General features: G+C 50.3%; 1 long non-coding RNA gene across 1 annotated transcript; it reads left to right on the top strand.

The window, feature by feature from the left end:
* The first annotated feature begins 560 nt into the window (after positions 1-560).
* Positions 561-6,575, top strand: LOC112475409. The gene is made up of 3 exons (XR_003044719.1): positions 561-847; positions 4,813-4,921; positions 6,286-6,575. It is a non-coding gene; the product is annotated as an uncharacterized LOC112475409 (long non-coding RNA).
* The last annotated feature ends 231 nt before the right edge of the window (positions 6,576-6,806 follow it).

The following is a 6,806-nucleotide window of genomic DNA, read 5'->3' as shown; positions in this document are numbered from 1 at the left end:
ACACAACTTTTTTTTAAAAAAATCACGTCTTAACCTACCTTCGGTCCCCTCATGAAGTGTTCCTTTCCCAGGGAAAGGACCCCGCCCCCGCCAGACCCACCGGGGCCACGTGGGGATACCTCACGGGCCACCACGTGCGCAGCGCCGCACAAGCCCCGCCGCTGCCCGCCTCAAAGCCGAGACCCCTCCGGAGAGGCCGGGCCCGACGCGGCGCGGCCCACGTGGCGGGCCGCGCACCCGGGCACGTGCGTCAGGAGGCGGGGCCCCGCTCGCGCCCGGAGCAGGAGTCCGGCCTCCTCCCTCCACGCTGACGCCCAGCGCCCCCTCTCCGCGCTCAATCCTGAGGTCTTTCCCCCCCCATCATCAACTACCCGCAGCACCTGCCGAAGCTCTTCACCTCGCCACCAAGTCGCCAAAAGCCGCGAGACCTCCCCGCTAATCACGCGAGACTTCCCGCAGCATGGCGCCCTCGAACGCGCCCGGGACGGCGCGGAGGCCCTCCTCCTCGCGGCGCCGCGCGCGCGCGCGCTCCTCGGGAAACAGGCCTCGATGTCCGTGGTTGCAAGCGCGAAGCCTCTTACCTTTGCGAGCTTCACCATGATGGCGGCTAATAACGGCGGAGCGTGTGGCAGGCGAGTGGCGCAGATGAGCCCGAAGGAACCCAACGACGTCGATGGCGGCCGCTGGTACTGAAGACTCGGAGCGCGTACGCTTGGCTGCCAGCTAGAGCTCGAGACTGAGGCGAAAGACTGAGCCTGCCCAGTAATCGCCTCTGGAAAGGCGACGACGGCACCCTCGTGACTCCTTTTCGACCAACCAGAGTTCGCGCTCATCCCATGAGCCAACCGTGAGCCTCTGTCGAGAGCGGCGCGGGGCGGGGCGCGGGCGGGAGTGGGCGGGCCGAGGCGGCCAGAAGAGAGGGAGGAGAGTCGGTTTCGGCGCCTGGGGGGCGGGACTCGCTTTGTGCAAAGCCGGCGCTGATTGGGCGGTGGGCGCACGGTTCCGAAGTGTCCCTCCGCGGCCTGCGCTCCCGGCGCTTGCGCCGTGGGGTGGATATTTTTTGGCGCCGCGTGTGTCGGATTCTGGGGGCGGTCGGTATTGGTGATCTTCGGGACCCTAATGTGTCCGAATCCTGTCGACTCGAGTGGAGTTTCTTTGCGGCCCCGTCTCTCGTTTCACGCTCAGCCTCGAGGCGGCCTTGAAGGAAAGAGTTTGTCCCCCGTTTCCGTGCTGATGAGCCCGAGACCTTCGGAGACCACAGGTTCACAACGCCCCAGGCTGAGGCCCACCTTTTCCCCGCGCGCCTACGAATCAGTGCTAGAAAATCCCCCCTAAGTGCAGGTGATTCCCTTCCCTGGTCACGTGCCTTAAATTGCCTCCTGAGAGCTGTTAATAAAGGCAGTCTTGCGTGTTTCTCTGGTTTACTGTCGGTAGCGCACAAACAAAACTAATCTCAACCCCGCGTTAGGTATTCCAATGGAAACCGGTTGGGGAAGATAACTTTCTGGTGGTCACAGGATGTTACAACTGCGGGATGGGGAGAGGAACTTGGTCAGGCTCACCACGGTGCCACGCTTTTGACCATTCACAAGTTCTCTCTTTGTTATTTGGGACTAAAATGTGGCTGAGTCTGTTACCAGATGGTCCAGGAGGAGTATGTCAAAGGAGCCGAGGGAAAAGTTCCCTCCATGGCGGAGGCACATTAGAGTCTTTGTGCCTTTGCCAATTACTCAGTTAGGTCACTGTGGACAATCTTAACCCGGACCACTGCCTTCAGTTTAGAGTTTGCCTAGGATATATCCTGGGCATCTGATACCTAATTGTTCTACAAAAGCAGGATACCTTCAGCTACGACCGTATTTCCCCAATTGAACTGATGTTCAGAATCACCTCTGGAGATTCTAATTAAAGAAGTCTGGGCTGAGGCTCAGAATTTTGTATCTTAACAAAGGCTCCTGGGGGTTCTGGTGAGCAATCAAGTTATTTTGCAATTCTTAGGGACTCTACTGGGACTAAGTGTATAGAAAACCCACAGCTACCCACTGATCAGGGAGGAGGCTGGGGCGGGTTCTGTGGTCTACACCCTGCCTTCTGATGATCTGTGGAAAGCCCGTGAGGAGAGTCATATTTCAAACTCTGGGATGGGGGCTGACGGAACATTTAGTGGGAGATGGGACAGAAAGAACAGCATGCGCAAGGCATGGAGGAATAAGACCCCGGTGTTTCCAGGCAGTATGGCGCAGAGCAAGAGTACTGCACTCGAGGCTGGAGAGAGGAGCAGTGGGCATGATCATGAGACAAGGGTGGAGTTTAGACATATTGGCATGGCTGGCTCCTTGTCATTCAGATCTCAGTTTATATCGCCTCTTAAAGAGGCCTTTCCCCACCCTCCAATGAAAAGTGCCACACAGACTCCTTATCACATCACTCTAATGGAGTCTTCTGCAGGTATTTATCAATACCTTAGCTTGCCAGAGGCATGATGTCTGCTGTGACGCTGTCAGGATGGGCAAAGCCAAGTTCCCTTTACCAACTCCGCCTGCTTTTGTCTTTTTGAGTGCCCTGAGGCCTTCAAATGCTGTCCAGAACTTTCAGCCAGATGCCGAAGGGGGATCCTAAGCTCTTCCTCCCTTGCCAGTCCTTGCTTGGTGTTTAGGCCGGTGTTTCCATGCACGAGGCAACCTGGGCTCAGGGGCCAGAGTCAAAGGGCCTGGCCTTTGTCTCCTGGAGGCAGCCTGAGAAGCTTCATCTGCCAACTTAGAGCCTCCCTGGTCAGCCCTCGGCTCCCCAGCTGCACCAGTGACTGGGGAGCCCCTGACCTGCTGGAGGAAGACTGGTCACAAGCCCTAGATGATCACTGTCCCTGAGTCTCCCGCTGCAGCTCCTCGTCCAGACACATCGTCAGCTTTCTCTTCTACATCCAGGAGGTTGGGCCCTGCTGGAGAGAAATCTCGTGATCACACAGATCAGGGGCTCCACCCGTCGTGCTTAGCAGTTGCTCAAAAAGTCTTCCAGGAGCTCTAGGTTGGATGGTGGCTCTCATGACCATCTCGCCAGCATCCATTCCAAGTCATCTCTCAGGCTCCTCAGCTCTCCCTCTCCGCCCTCCCTCACAAGTTACCCTATTTCCCATTTCACAGAGAAAAACAGACCTCCCATAGGCATTCCCACCTTCTGGTTTACACATAGCCCTGGTCCTTAGCTTTCACCCATCGAGGCCCAAGGGAAACTGGAATCTTTCTCTAAACAACATCCCATCATGGCAAGGAGCCTCTCCCTGCCCCCTCCCGGAGGCTCCTCTTCAATGATCTCCTCAGCCACACCTTGCATCTCAGTACCCACTTCCCTTCTCTTATCCTTCATGGGAGCAAGCTTCTGGGAGGAGTCGAGGAAAGTTGCTGCCAGTCCCTTTCGGTACCCCCAACACCCTCTTGGTTGCTAGCCCAAAGGACCCTTTTAGACCTTCTCTCTCTGGACCTTTCTGTGGCTTCTTTCCTTGACCGCATTTCCTTGCAGTGTCTCCCCTGCCTCCTACCTCTTCACCCACCTTCTTACTTTCTTCTTCCTGGATGTTCTCTCCCTAGATAGCCTCCTGGCCCCGAGGCTTCAACTCCCTTCTGTATACAACCCCACCTCCTGCTCCTCTGTTTGAGGCTCCTTCTCTGGTGGCAGCTGCAGCTTCTCAGCCACGGCTCCACCTCCCAGTGGACAGCTGCCACCTGATAGCGCCCAAATCGGGGTCTCTCCAGGAACAACCTTCTTCATGGACTCTAGACATCTCCCTTTGGTGTCCTGTAAATCTTCTAATTCAGAGTGTCACATACTGAACTCAGCTTCTTTCTCCACCCTCCACTGCCATCTTTCATACCTCAGAAATGAGACACAGCGACCAGGCCCTTCAGCCGAGAGCTGGACCCTCTCCCTCAGCTCCCACAGCAGGTGCTTCCCAAAGCCTGGCCTTCAGGTGTCTTTGGAATCAGTCCGCTACTCTTCCCAGTACTCTTCTAATTCAAGCCCTCATCATTTCTTGCCTGGATTAACACAGCAATTCCCAAGATTAACACAGCAATTCCCAACTGGCCTCCCTGACACCAGTCTTGTCCCTGTACCCTCTATCTTAATCTACCACACTGTGGCCACGTCAGTTTTTTTTTTTTTTAATTAACAAATACAAACACATTCTAATAATGAAAAGATTTCAATGACTTCTCATAGCTGGCAGGATAAAACCCAAGTGCCTTAGCCCACCATCGAAAACTCACTTCCCACTGCAGAGACGGAGACCAAGGCGAGGCAAGTAAAGCATTTGTCTCAGGCACAAAATTTAAGGGACACCAAAAACTCAATAATCAAGATAAATAATATTTCAGTGCAATTTTTTAAAAATAGTGTGAAAAATCCATGATGAACACAATATCAGAATTTAAAATAAACATAAGATCAGTATCACTGATACTCCTTTCCCCTTTAGGCTCTTCTGTGGCTTGGCACAGCCCTGTTACTGATCCCATCCTTAGGAAAACTTGATATTTTGTTCATCACAGCTTTTCTTGCATTAATTTGCATTTTCAAATCTTGTTTTTAAATATTATATCGGTTACTGAGTTTTTGGCCTTAAATTTTGCACCCAAGGCAAGTGCCTCACTTGCCTCACCCTAGTCCCGGTCCTGTGTCCTGCTGCGACCTCCAGGCTTCAGCCAATTGCACCACTGGCCTTCCCCCAGTGTGCCCTCTGGGGCTCTGTCCCACCTGCACCTTCTCCTGTGCTGCTTCCCCTGCCTGAGATGATCTCCTCCCATCCTTGGCCTCCAGGTCGGCTTTCGGGACTCAGCCACCTCTTCATGGAGTCCTCCTGTTATCCCCAGACTGGACTGGGTACTCCTCTATGCCCCGAGGTCACCAGCTGTCACAATGCTTGTGGGTAAGTATGCTTCTTGAGGTCATGTGGAATTTGTCCTTTTAACTCTAGGCTCTATAACAGTTGGCAAACAGTTGGTGCTCAATAAATGCTGATTCTGTGAATGGTGGCTTAGAGCTATTGGAGGAACTCAGGATTAGCCAGGGAGATCGCAGGAACTCCAAAGAATGTGACATCTGAGATACTCCAGAGAACAAGGCAGCTGCTTCCAGGTCCTGCAGTCTAACCCCAGCCCGTGGCCACCTTACCTGAGCCGGGGCACCTTTCCCAGCAGCATCCTTCCCAGCCAGGCACCATCCTTCCTGAATCTCTGCTGCTCCTGGGGCCTCAGCCTCTGTTCCTGTCCAGTCCTCCAGTTGTCCTCGCCCTGCCCTGTGCAGAGGACTGAAAGAAGATGAGGTTGAAAGTAGCTCAGGGTCTGGACCTCAACTTTATAGATTCAGAAACCTGAACTTTTAAAAGATAATTTACACCTCATGCCCATTAGCATGCTTACTATCAAAAAACAGAAACCAAGTGTCAGTGAGGATGTGGAGAAACTGTCGATGGGAGTGTAAATGGTACAGCTGCCATGGAAAACGATATGATGGTTCCTCAAGAAATTAAAAATAGAATTACCATATGATCCAACAATACCATTTCTGGGGATATATCTAAAAGAATTGAAAGCAAGATCTCAAAGACATTTGCACACCCATATTCCATAGCCATGTTTGGCCTTTATTCACCATAGCCAGAAGGTCCCAAATGTCCTTCAGTGAGTGAATGGATAAACAAAATGTGACACGCACGTGCACACACACGCACACACACACGAATATTATTCAGCCTTAAAAAAGAAAGGAAATTGTAACACATGTTACAACATGGATGAACCTTCAAGACATTATGAAATAATGACAAATGAAATAAGCGAGTCACAAAAAGACAAATAACTGTATGATTTCACTTATATGAGGTACCTAGAGTAGTCATAGATACAGAAGATAGACTGGTGCTTTGCAGGGGCCAGGAAGAGAAGGATGGGAAACTGTTGTTTCATGGGTATAGATTTTCAGTTTTGCAAGATGAAAAAGTTCTGGAGGTTGCACAACAATGTGAATATACTTAACACTACTGAATTGTACACTTAAAAATCATTAAGGTGGTAAATTTTATATTATGCTTATGTTGCCACAATTTTAAAAAAGATAGTTTTATTTTCTGAATAAGAGATACAGTTAAGAAACCAAAAAATATAAAACGATAGACAGAAAAAAGTCTCTCTTGCATTCCTGTCTCCCAGTTTCCTAGTTCCTATTCATCCACTCTGCTTTTGAAAATGTGTCAACTATAAAATGACAAAAGCCATATATTTATCTTAACAGATGCAGAAAAAGCATTTCACAAAATCCAGTACCCTTTCATGATAAAAACACTCAACAAAGAAATAGAAGAGTGCTTCTTCAACATGATAAAAAGGTGTCTACAAAAAATCCACAACTAATAACAAACTCAATGGTGAAAGAAAGACTGGAACTTTTCCCCTAAGATTGTAAGTAAGACCAACATGTCTGCTATCACCACTTCTTTTCAACATCGTACTGGAGGTTTTATCCAGGGTAACTGGCAAGGTGCGGGGAAGGCATCCAGTTTGAAAAGGAAGAAGTAAAACTATCTCTACTTACAGATGACATGATCTTGTATATAAAAATCCAACAGGATTTGCCCCACTGCCCCCCCGAAAAAACTATTAGAGGTAGAGCTAATGAAAAGTTCAGCAAGATTGCAGGATATAAGATCAACATGCAAAAATCATATATATTGCTATACGATAGCAATAGACAAGCAAAACAGAATTAAGAAAACACTTAGAGATAAGTTTAACAAAGGAGTGCAAGACTTGTAC

This window comes from Pteropus alecto, unplaced genomic scaffold (genome assembly GCF_000325575.1).
Source record: "Pteropus alecto unplaced genomic scaffold, ASM32557v1 scaffold110, whole genome shotgun sequence".
Lineage (NCBI taxonomy): Eukaryota > Metazoa > Chordata > Mammalia > Chiroptera > Pteropodidae > Pteropus > Pteropus alecto.
This window is presented reverse-complemented; position numbering and strand designations above follow the sequence as displayed.